General features: G+C 36.0%; 1 long non-coding RNA gene across 1 annotated transcript; it reads right to left on the reverse strand.

Annotated features, from left to right (window-relative positions):
• Positions 1 to 1,596: 1,596 nt before the first annotated feature.
• On the reverse strand, positions 1,597 to 10,287 carry LOC140818336 (uncharacterized). The gene is made up of 3 exons (XR_012114956.1): positions 9,836 to 10,287; positions 3,026 to 3,094; positions 1,597 to 2,022 (listed from the first exon to the last, which is right to left on the reverse strand). It is a non-coding gene; the product is annotated as an uncharacterized lncRNA (long non-coding RNA).
• Between the last annotated feature and the right edge of the window lie 2,373 nt (positions 10,288 to 12,660).

Here is a 12,660-nt window from a genome sequence, read left to right on the forward strand (position 1 = left end):
ATGCTTCTTCAACTAGCTGGATGCATATGCCATCACATGACCATTTTGGGTTAAAACACACTCAAGTTCTTGAAGTGATGCATCTGTGTACACAATGTACCCTCCTGATCCAAATGGCAAAGCTAAAACTGGTGCAGTTGTCAAACATTGACGCAGTTCATTGAAAATATTTTCACAATCATATGTCCATTCGAACTGCACATTCTTACACATCAGCTACGTCAATGATTTGGGAATCTAAGAATTCCCGAGATGAATCTCACAATATGTTTGGCATATAAAAGAATGAGGTTTTAGTAAGTAACAGTCATTAAGGTGTTTTATAATCATGGTTACTATATGATGACTATGGATCGAAACTGGGTATAGAAATAGAAATATATTTTGGGACGATAAAATAAATTGAGACAGTTTTGGCTTTATAATTGATAGAGGATGTAGAATTAGTTAAATCTTTGATTTCCTTTAGATTAAGAAATTTGGTATAAATGTATAAAAATAGGAAGATGGCATATCAGAGTACGTAGTGAAAGCGTGATAGAGTGCAAAATTTAAGCAAATCAGATTAAGTATGAAGTGATTGAGGGAGCCTAAGCTTTTAAATAATCAAGACTAAAAAAATTTGGAGGACGAAATTTTATTTAAGGGGGAGGATTTGTAACGCTCGCAAATCAGGCCACGTAGACCGCATGCGTGAAAATTATTAAATTGCTAAAATATTTTAATTAAATGATTTTGTGAAACGTTTGCTACTCGTTTTCTTAAAACGTGGTAGATATTTTTTTCGCCTTAATCTCCATAATTCAAAATTTACATATATATACTTTAAAATAACTTGACACCATTTTCTAAATAAAACAACCAACTTAAATTTGAAGATCAAAGGAAAATAGTTTAAAGCATAAAATCGTCAAAAATTTTACCAACCTAAAAATATTATTTAAAAAGTATAGCTCATACTATAACATCTCAAAAATCTCTCATAACATAAATAAAAATAATAGAATATATTTCTCTACTTTTGTTTCAAGAATTCTTGAAATTCATTATATAGTTCCTTTTGCTCAGTATTACTGGCTGATGAACTTAATAAGTTATGGGCTATGAGCCTCTGTTTACCATGCTGTGCAATAATATTAGGGGGTTTTCCCCTACCACCTCGTATCCTATAAGAGGACTCTCTTTTGCCTCGAGAGTACATATCTGTAAATGAAAACATTAAGATAAATATTCTCGAGTTAAGAAATCTGGTAAGTGATTATCTTCACCTTTTTTATAAATGATTTCAAAATCAAAAGGAGCTAATGAGCTTACCATCTTGCAAACATTTGTTTAGAGACATCATGTTTAAAATCTTTATTAAACATAAATTTTGCAGATTTGCAATCAGTTTTTATAATAAACTTTTGATTATATAAATCATCTTGAAATTTTAAAATGCAACTCACAATAGCCAAAATTTCTTTTGCTACTGTGGAGTAATTTTTATGGGCATTATTCCATTTCCCAGAATAAAATCTAATAAGATATTCTTGTTTTGATTGAGGATCTATCTGTTTTAAGATTCTTTCAAAACCTATATCCGAAGTATGTCAGGGCCCGTGCACTTAGTTAATATTTAATTCCCACACAACAAGGATTAAATGGTGTAAACAGCGAAAACGAATTTAAAATGTTCATTTGGGCCTACAGAAATTTCGGCATGACCTCCCCGTAAGTAGGAAATCCCAAAAATTTCAAAACACAACAATAACAATATACGCTCGAAAATAACATCAGTTTCACAATCAACCACACAAACATCCTACAGCCACGCTTGCCAGGACTAGACACAACAACCACAAATAAAATCCAAAACAACATAAAAACATCACCATACAGCTACACAGGGCATCGCCTTGGCAAATGTATCAAACCAGTATAATATATATATAAATATGTGGGAACTCTAACACAAACCAAGTGACTACTGGGTACCACTCGCTGACGCTCCACCAGACGCGTCAAAACCCCTGGAATGACCTGCTATAGCATAAAAACAACCACAACATCAAAATAAAACAGGGGTCGGACCCCAGTATGACAAACCAGTAAAATCACGGCGTATATAAAAGACATGTAATAATACAAAGTAAGTGAAATGCTATGAGATGCATGAATGGTAACTAGGGGTTCAAACGAACCGAATCGGACCGAATAATGCTAAAAATTTCAGGCTCGAGTTCGGCTCGAATCTAGTGTGTTCGAGTTCGAGCTCGATTCGAAGTTCGAAATTTTCAGACATTTGGGCTCGAGCTCGGCTCGAAATGAAGTTCGAGTTCGAGTTCGGCTCGAAATATTCGAATATATTCGTGAACTATTCGAATTATTGCTCGAATATTAAGGTTTGAAAGCTCGAAAATACTCGAAATGTATATATATTTATTATATAATTATATTATATTAATAAATATTAAGGCTCGCGAACTATTCGCGAACTATCGAACAAAATAATATGGGCTCGAGTTCGGCTCGAAAAAAAGTTCGAACATGTTCGAGTTCGGCTCGAGTTCGATAAGTTCGAATACGAATCGAATATTTATCGAGCAAGCTCGAAAAGCTCGCGAACATATTCGGTTCGTTTGCACCCCTAATGGTAACTACGGAAATAATGGATACCAAATGGAGTCCAAACGAATAGCATCATCAACAGTAACAGTGGCCACTCGTGCCAGAAATGCAGCATCAAATCGCCGCTCGTCCATGCACGTAGCACCGGGAATGCGAGTAGCTAAGTCGCTGGTCCCTAGCTGTCATCTGGGAATGTGGCTAATCCTAACCCACTCGTCCCTCTGATGACTCAATATATCTCAACATAATCAACATAAATAGCCGTCAAAGGAGTCCAAGCTCAATATGTTATGCCAACATAATTAATGCATGAATGCATCAAAATAAACATTCAAAGCACATAATAGCAAACCACATTCGCCGAATATTCATACACGCCAATATAACCGTCATAATGATATAGGTTTGATCGTACCTCGATTACAAATTATAATACCACGGTAAATCTTAAAGGCTATCGAATGAACTCGCCCAACAATAAAACCTACAATATAAATTAGCTATATACTTCAATACAATGTATACCAAACGACTAAACCAAAATAAATCGGCTCGGTTAAAATTCGAAATCCGGGCAGCCTATAACCCTTATAAAATCTGAATTCAAGCTTAATACCTCAATACTCGAGGCTAGAATGCACAACGGTGATTTCGCAAAGGTGGCTCGCCGGAACAGGTCGCCGGAAATACTGTTCACGCCAGAAACCTAGCTGGAAATTAAGGGAAAAACTCAATTCTTCACTTTTATAAACTAATACACCAAGAAAAACCAAAAATCGAAGCTAAAACCTTACCTAAAACCGAATCGAAGCTACGCGCACTGCTGCTGGAAATCAAGCCAAATCGAGCTCGTCACTTACCGATTCATGGCAGGAAAGTAGCTAATAGGTTGAAGGAAGAAGATGGCTAGGTGCTGCACTTCAACTCCAGCCTCTAACGGAGCAATGCGGCTGAGGCAGAAAGTCACGAAGAAGGGCCAAGAGCTTCTGGAATGGAAGAGAACTCTAATCTGCTGTACGCTATCTCATAGAAATGGTTTGGTTAATTATAATAAAAATGGGAAATGGGCTGGGCTTATTTTAAGTATTGAGCCTCACATTCTTCCCCACTAATAAAAGATTTCGTCCTCGAAATCTAACAAATACAACACTGATATTCACAACATTACATCTGATAATACGTAGGAAATTCAGAATACATCGCATAATTCATTACATTCTCAAACAAATGAGGCCATTCTTGTCGCATCTTTGCCTCTAATTCCCATGTAGATTCTTCTCTTCCATGCCTACTCCATTGTACCAAAACTAGTGGAATCGTCTTGCTCCTGAGCTGTCTTTCCTTGCGGTCCAAAATTTGCATAGGATGTTCAATATAGCTAAGAGAACTATCCAACTCCACATCCTCGACATTCAAGATATGAGACGGATCTGGCTCATACTTCCGCATCATAGATACATGAAACACATTATGTATCAAAGACAAACTCGGCGGCAAGTCCAATCGATACGCCAAAGTGCCAATCCTCTCAACAATCACATACGAACCAATATAACGCGGAGCTAACTTCCCTTTATGTCCAAATCTCATAGTACCCCAGAATGGTGATACTTTCAAGAAAACATAATCGCCCACTTGGAACTCTAAAGGTCAACGCATTTTATTAGCATAACTGGCTTGACGATCTTGAGCTGCTTTCATCTTTATCCTGATCAATTCAACTTTATCTTTCATTTCTTGAATAAATTCTGGTCTTGACATCTGTCTTTCTCCTACATCTTCCTAACATATCGGCGATCTGCACTTTCATCCATATAAAGCTTCAAATGGTGTCATACCGATTGTTGCCTGAAAACTATTATTGTAAGAGAATTCAACCAAAGACAATGATTCTTGCCAACCACCTTTGAAATCCATCACTACTGCTCGTAACATATCCTCTAGAGTCTGGATGGTTCTTTCTGTCTGACCATCTGTCTGCGGGTGATAGGCAGTGCTCATAGCCAACTTTGAGCCCAAAGCTGATTGCAGACTTCCCCAAAACTTCTAAGCAAATCTTGGATCACGATCAGATACTATGGTTACTAGCACACCATGCAATCTCACTATATGATCAATGTACAGTTTCGCCATTTTCAAATAAGTGCAAGTACAATCATACAGAATAAAATGAGCTGATTTAGACAATATGTCAACAATCACCCAAATTGTATCACAACCACGATTAGAACGAGGCAAATGAGTCACAAAATCCATAGCAATGTGCTCCCAGTTCCACTGCTGTACTTCAAGACTATGTAACATTCCACCAGGTCTCATTCTCTCGGCTTTAACTTGTTGACACGTTAAACATTTAGCCACAAAATGAGAAATATCTTTCTTCATACCTTCCCACCAATAATGAACTCTCAAGGTATGATGCATCTTTCGAATTCCTGGGTGAATACTTGTGTCGACTACAATTTGCTTCCTTTAGTATGGCTTCTTTCAGATCTACATTTGGAACCACAAGTATACCATTAAAGCGCAGACTGCCATCTGAAGCAACAATAAACTTTTCTGTCTGACCTGTTTGAGACAATTCTTTTAATCTATGAATGTGTAGATCGGTCTTCTGTGCTGCTTTGATGCTGGATAAAATCTGTGGCTCGACTTGAATAGATGACACTATAAAGTAGTCTCCACTGACCTGATAAGTCCATCCTGAAGTTCCCAAGTGCTCGTGGACTTTAGAGATAGTCAAAGATGTCAGCATAGCATTCTGAACTTTCTTGTTGAGAGCATCTGCAACAAGATTCATTCGCCCTGGTTGATACTGAATCTCACAATCAAAGTCTTTAAGTAACTCCATCCATCGACGCTGTCTCATGTTCAATTCAGGCTGTGAGAAAAGATATTTAAGACTCTTGTGATCCGAATAAATCACAAACTGCTCACCGTACAGATAATGACGCCATAACTTCAATGCAAACACAATAGCAGCCAACTCTAAGTCATGAACTGGATATCGGGTCTCATGCGGCTTCAACTGACGAGAAGCATATGAAATCACTCGCCCATTTTGCATTAAAACACATAGAGTCCATTTAGAGATGCATATGAACAAACAACATATCCACCTGAGCCTGATGGCAAAGCTAGCACTGGAGCTGTTGTCAACTTTTCCTTCAAAGTCTGAAAACTTGACTCACATTCATCTGTCCACACAAAACATCGATCTTTTTGCGTTAATTGAGTCATAGGCCTTGCTATAATAGAAAATCCTTCAATGAAACGCCTATAATATCCTGCCAATCCCAAGAAACTGCGAATATCGGAAATATTCGTCGGTGTTGGCCAATTGATAACAACTTCCACTTTACTAGGATCCACTGATACTCCTTGAGCTGATATAACATGACCCAGAAATACAACTCTATCCAGCCAGAATTCACACTTAAAAAAATTTGCATACAATTGCGCTGCTCTTAGTGTCTGGAGGACCAACCTTAAATGTTCTCGATGCTCCTTCCTTGTTTTCGAATAAATCAGAATGTCATCTATGAAGACAATAACAAATTTGTTTATAAATTCTCGAAAAACACGATTCATCAAATCCATAAAAACCGTAGGAGCATTAGTCAATCCAAAAGGCATAACAAGAAATTCATAATGCCCATAACGCGTTCGAAATGCTGTCATCGGAACATCTTCCTCTCGAACTCGAAGCTGGTGGTGGCCAGAACGAAGATCGATCTTTGAATACACTGACGTTCCCTGCAACTGATCAAACAAGTCATCGATACGCGGCAGAGGATACTTATTCTTCACAGTAGCTTTGTTCAACTGTCTGTAATCAATGCACATTCTCATCATTCCATCTTTCTTCTTGACAAACAATACCGGAGCTCCCCAAGGTGACATACTTGGTCTAATATAGCCTTTTTCCAGTAAGTCTTGTAATTGCTCTTTGAGTTCTTTCAATTCCGCTAGAGCCAAACGATATGGTGCTCTCGAAATAGGATTTGTCCCGGACACCAACTCAATGTTAAAATCGATTTCTCTCTGGGGTGGAAATCCAGGAATTTCATCGGAAAATACATCAGGGAATTCCTTGACAATAGGAATATCAGAAAATTCAAATCTTTTTCCATGTGTCGCATCAACTGCATAGATTATGAATCCTTCATTTCCTGTCGACAAGATTCTAAACATTTCCATTGCTGAAACTAATGGAATACGTGATTGCGAATCACTACCGTAAAAATTCCATTTACTGCCATAATATGGTCTGAATCTGATGATTCCATGGAAACAATCAACGGTAGCTCGATAATTAGACAGAGTATCTATTCCCAGAATACAGTCGAAGTCAGACATATCTAGCTTGATGAGATTAGTTATCATAATATTATCATCGAATCTAATCACACAATTCAGAATTATCTCATGAGACATCAAACATACACTGGCAGGTGTAGAGACTGACACAGTATCTATCAACGGAATAGTAGCAATCTCATGATCATCAACAAATATAGCAGATACAAATGAATGAGATGCTCCTGTGTCTATCAGTATACGCGCATGATGATTAAAAATAAGGCAGATACCTGCAATAACTCCGCCCGATGCGACTTGAACTTGATCATGGGTTAAAGCATGAACTTGAGCCTGCTGTGGCCTTGGGAAACGCTGCTGTGCAGAACCTCTAGGCTGAGGATAGTAGACTGCTGAAAAGACTGAGTCGGAACAAAAGTTCTAGTTGTTTGTCCTCTAAAATCCTGACCAAACTGAGGTTGCTGAAATTGTTGTCGTGCTGCTTTCGGACATACTCTAGCATAATGTCCAACTTGCCCATAGATATTACAAGATCCATGAACTTCTGTACACTGAGTGCTGAAATTCTTACCACCACAACGATCACAAAATACTCCAACTGGTGACCCAACTGAACTTCCACGCTGACTGCCGGAACTAGAAGAACTACTACGAGTCTGTTTCTTGAACTGTTTTCCTTTGGCCTTAAAGTTTTGCTGCTTTGGTTGTTGATAAGACTGCGAAAGCTGATACGGCAGTAAAGGTCGGTATAGTGGTGCACCAACTGACATCGTCACATTGCCCTCGAAACTCTGAGGAAAACCTGGTTGAACTGACTGTGGTTTTGCCAAAAGTAGACTTGCCTCCACATTCTTGGCTTTCTCTACACCATCGGCATAATTAACAGTGCTCCAGCGACTACTAAAGTGCAAATGGTTCGATTCAATCCTTGTATAAAATGCGATAGCTTGTTCCGATCACTGCTAGCAACATGAGGGACATAGGCAAGAAGCGCTGAAAATTGAGAGGCATACTCCACTACAGTCATGTTACCCTGAGTCAATTTATTGAATTCAGCTTCCTTGGCCGAATAATACGAAGGTGGTGAATACTCTCGAGCAAACTGAGCGCAAAATACATCCCAAATAACTCTTTCACCTAATTCTTTCAAAGCTTCCTCAGTAGTTTCCCACCATAACTGGGCTCGGTCTTTTAATTGACAAATAGCCAACTTAAGCTGCAATTCAGGGGTGTACTCCAACATATTGAACAAACGCTTCATACTTTTTAGCCATGCTATAGATTTCTCACTATCTTCATTCCCAAAGAATCGAGGAGGACGCATGTTCTGAAATCGGGAAATCACTAGTTCCATTTAACCCATTCCTCTGGTCAACTGATCCACTTCATGCACGACGTTAACATTTCGTGATTCACCACGAGGACGACGACCTCGTCTTCCCCAATCAGTCTCGTTAAGTCCTCTTACATTAGGAGCTTCAGATTCCTGAACAACTTCCTTTCCTTTTCTACCCTTACGTCCTGGTGCCATCTACAAGACAGAAGGATTTAATCCAAAAGCAGAAAAAAAAAATAATCGACTGAGTATAAGAGCATAAACTTAAACTAATACGCTCTAGTCATGCAGATACAATTAATTCAAAACATAGAAACGAGTAAGAGCAAATAATCAAACACATGCACAATCATTTTATTTGTGTTTAAACTCGAGTGTCCTAGACTCTAATTCGACGCTCTTATACCAAACTGTCAGGGCCCGTGCACTTAGTTAATATTTAATTACCACACAACAAGGATTAAATGGTGTAAACAACGAAAATGAGTTTAAAATGTTCATTTGGGCCTACAGAAATTTCGGCATGACCTCCCCGTAAGTAGGAAATCCCAAAAATTTCAAAACACAACAATAACAATATACGCTCGAAAATAACATCAGTTTCACAATCAACCACACAAACATCCTACAGCCACACTTGCCAGGACTAGACACAACAACCACAAATAAAATCCAAAACAACCTAAAAACATCACCATACAGCTACACAGGGCATCTCCTTGGCAAATGTATCAAACCAGTATAATATATATATAAATATCTGAGAACTCTAACACAAACCAATTGCCTACTGGGTACCACTCGCTGACGCTCCACCAGACGCGTCAAAACCCCTGGAATGACCTGATATGGCATCAAAAACAACCACAACATCAAAAGAAAACAGGGGTCGGACCCCAGTATGACAAACCAGTAAAATCACGGAGTATATAAAAGACATGTAATAATACCAAGTAAGTGCAATGCTATGAGATGCATGAATGGTGACAACGGAAATAATGGATACCAAATGGAGTCCAAACGAATAGCATCATCAACAGTAACAGTGGCCACTCGTGCCAGAAATGCAGCATCAAATCGCCGCTCGTCCATGCACGTAGCATCGGGAATGCGAGTAGCTAAGTCGCTCATCCCTAGCTGTCATCTGGGAATGTGGCTAATCCTAACCCACTCGTCCCTCTGATGGCTCAATATATCTCAACAGAATCAACACAAATAAACGTCAAAGGAGTCAAGGCTCAATATGTTATGCCAACATAATTAATGCATCAAAATAAACATTAAAAGCACATAATAGCAAAACACATTCGCTAAATATTCATACACGCCAATATAACCATCATAATGATATAGGTTTGAACGTACCTCGATAAAAAAATTATAATACCACGGTAAATCTTAAAGGCTATCGAATGAACTCTCCCAACAATAAAACCTACAATATAAATTCGCTATATACTTCAATACAATGCATACCAAATGACTAAACCAAAATAAATCGGCTCGGTTAAAATTTGAAATCCGGGCAGCCTATATAACCCTTATAAAATCTGAATTCAAGCTTAATACCTCAATACTCGAGGCTAGAATGCACAACGGTAATTTCGCAAAGGTGGCTCGCCGGAACAGGTCGCCGGAAATACTGTTCACGCCGGAAACCTAGCTGGAAATTAGGGGAAAAACTCAATTCTTCACTTTTATAAACTAATACACCAAGAACAACCAAAAATTGAAGCTAAAACCTTACCTAAAACCGAATCGAAGCTACGCGCACTGCTGCTGGAAATCAAGCCAAATCGAGCTCGTCACTTACCGATTCATGGCAGGAAAGTAGCTAATAGGTTGAAGGAAGAAGATGGCTAGGTGCTGCACTTCAACTCCAGACTCTAACGGAGCAACGCGGCTGAGGCAGAAAGTCACGAAGAAGGGCCGAGAGCTTCTGGAATGGAAGAGAACTCTAATCTGCTGTACGCTATCCCATAGAAATGGTATGGGTAATTACAATAAAAATAGGAAATGGGCTGGGCATATTTTAAGTATTGGGTCTCACAAAGTATCAGTTTCAATAATTTTATTCCATTGGGGATTTGCCAGTATAAGACAAGGAAGATTTTTAACATTTTCTTTAATATTTTTAACTGCCTTAGTATGTTTTTCAGACTAAGGTAAATGATTTTTCTTTAATTTATCATATAAGATAGCAGAGTCATTTGATAAATTTTTAAAATAAGGAGAAATATAATTTAAACTCCCTAAAAATCTTTGTAACTGAGTTTTATCAGTTATTATATCAGGAAATTTTGAACCAAATTCAATACTTATTTGATTATGAATTATTTTTCCTTTTTCAATCATATGACCAAGAAATCTAATATTAGTTTGAAACAAAATCATTTTAGATTTTGAAATAACTAGACCATTTTAAATAACAATATTTTTATATATATCTAAATGTTTAAAACGTGTTTCAATATCATTTGAAAATACTAAAATATCATCTATGTAAACAATTATAAAATTGTTGTATGATTAAAAAAATATCATTCATAATCTGTTGGAATTCTGAAGGGGCATTTTTAAGGTCAAATGGCATTAATGTCCTTTCATAATGTCCTATTGGAACATTAAAACAGTCTTATAACTATCAGATTCTTTTATTTGAATCTGCCAAAATCCTGATTTTAATCAAATTTTGAGAATATAATTGCATGTACAAGTCTGTCTAATAAATATATTTTATTACCAATAGGATGCCTAATCCATTTCAAAACCTTATTAAGAGGTTTATAGTTTATGACTAATCTAGGAACACCTCTTTCCTGCTCAGAATGTTTATTAACATAGAAAGCAGTACATGACCAAGGAGATTGAGAAGGTTTTATTAAACCTTTTTCTAACAAAGAATGAATTTCATTCTTGCATAATTCTAAATATTCAGAATTCATTTGACAAGGACGAGCCTTGGTAAGAATTTATTCTTTTCATCAAAATTCTCTTCATATGAAATAGATATAATATGTTTCTTTCTATTCCAAAATGCATTTGGAAGATCATTACATATTTCTAGTGAAAATTTATTATAAATAATTTTAATTTTTTCCTTTAATTTGGATTCTGTAATTTATTATCTATTGTTAGAAATTTTACTTCTTCTTTTAAAGAATTTATTTGAAAGGTTTTTCTTTCAATCTGTTCTTGTAATTCATTTAAAATCCTATGAACAGGTTTAGTTATAAACTGAAAGGAAATAGGATTACCTTAAAATGTTCCTATAATCCATGTTTCATCAACATGGGTTAAAGGATAAATTTGATAAATAAAAGGAAGACCAAGTATAAGTTGGTTTGAAATATCCTTTGCTAATAAAAAACTGGTTTGAATATAGTTTTTATCTTTGGAAATATAAGCTTTTGATAATTTATAATTTATTTCTAATGGTTCTTGTAAGGCCTTGAAATTTATTGTCACATCGATTAGAATAAAATATCCAAAACTAAGTTAAGAATGTAAAATAATTATATGTGTGTGTGTATATATATATATATATATATATATATATATATAAAACACGTAGCCACTATGTATATATGTATTATAAAATAAATGTAACATTTTAATTAAATGAAAAGATAAGGGTAAAAATAATATAATATAACTATACTAATATATTATTCCAAGAAGTGAAATAGTGAAAACAAATTTCACTTAAATAATTGATGAAATGCAACTTGCTTCCAAAATGATTAGTTTTGTTTGCATCCTTATTGTAGGAAATAAACAAAGCAATTGCAACTATATAAGAAGGTGTTTTCAAGTTAGTATTGTATTGAAGAACTGAACCCTTAAACTTTAATAATAAGCTAACAATAATAATACACTGAAGAAAATCTCCAGCATCACTTGGAGGGATCGGGAAAGGTAAGAAAGGTTTCATAAATTTCTTGTATTTTTTCTACCTTAAATATATATGAAATTGTGCCAACTATTTGAATTTAATACACATACACATATATAAGCTGTTAAATGTATGTGTAGAAATAATAAGTATTTAGCAATTGAATCACATTTTTCCAACCTTTATGTTTGAAATCAATAGTGTATTTTCGTGTACTAAATGTTGAATAGTATATATAACTTACTCGTTTATGTATAGATCCAATCCAACTACATGTTTCGCTTAGAATGTCACTGTACAAAAATTTAAGAAATTATTTAGGAATGGGTGTTCCTACCTTACTGTTATTTTGGACTTTTGATGATATTGGGATTACAAGTCATGAATCTTGAGTTGAGAATGAATAATAATAATCAGGAACATTTATTTAATTTATGTGATTTAATAAATTGAATTTCATGATTATTTTGCAAGACTATATAATAAATACAATTTGGAA

This window comes from Primulina eburnea, chromosome 17 (assembly GCF_022965805.1).
Source record: "Primulina eburnea isolate SZY01 chromosome 17, ASM2296580v1, whole genome shotgun sequence".
Classification (NCBI taxonomy): domain Eukaryota; kingdom Viridiplantae; phylum Streptophyta; class Magnoliopsida; order Lamiales; family Gesneriaceae; genus Primulina; species Primulina eburnea.